Source organism: Cricetulus griseus, chromosome 8 (assembly GCF_003668045.3).
Source record: "Cricetulus griseus strain 17A/GY chromosome 8, alternate assembly CriGri-PICRH-1.0, whole genome shotgun sequence".
NCBI classification, from domain to species: Eukaryota; Metazoa; Chordata; class Mammalia; order Rodentia; family Cricetidae; genus Cricetulus; species Cricetulus griseus.
In genome coordinates this window covers 59,882,806-59,883,144 of record NC_048601.1, presented here as the reverse complement: position 1 = coordinate 59,883,144, position 339 = coordinate 59,882,806, and positions in this window count along the sequence as shown.

Genomic DNA, 339 nt, shown 5'->3' with positions numbered 1-339 from the left:
GATGAAGGAGGTCACTTCCTACTCATCACAGGAGAAATCCATCAGGATGAAGTCTCATTTCTGAACATTTATGTACCAAATACAAAGGCATCCATGTTGGTAAATGAAATATTAATAAAACTCAAATCACACATAAAACTGCCCACACTTANAGACAGAAACTTAACAAAGAAACAAAGGAACTAATAGAAGTTATAGCATAATAGCGCTTAACAAACATCTATATAACATTCCATCTGAATACAAAACAATATACCTTCTTCTCAGCACCAAATGGATCCTTCTTTAAAATTGAACACAACTTGGCAACATAGCAAACCTCAACAGGTACAAAAAATT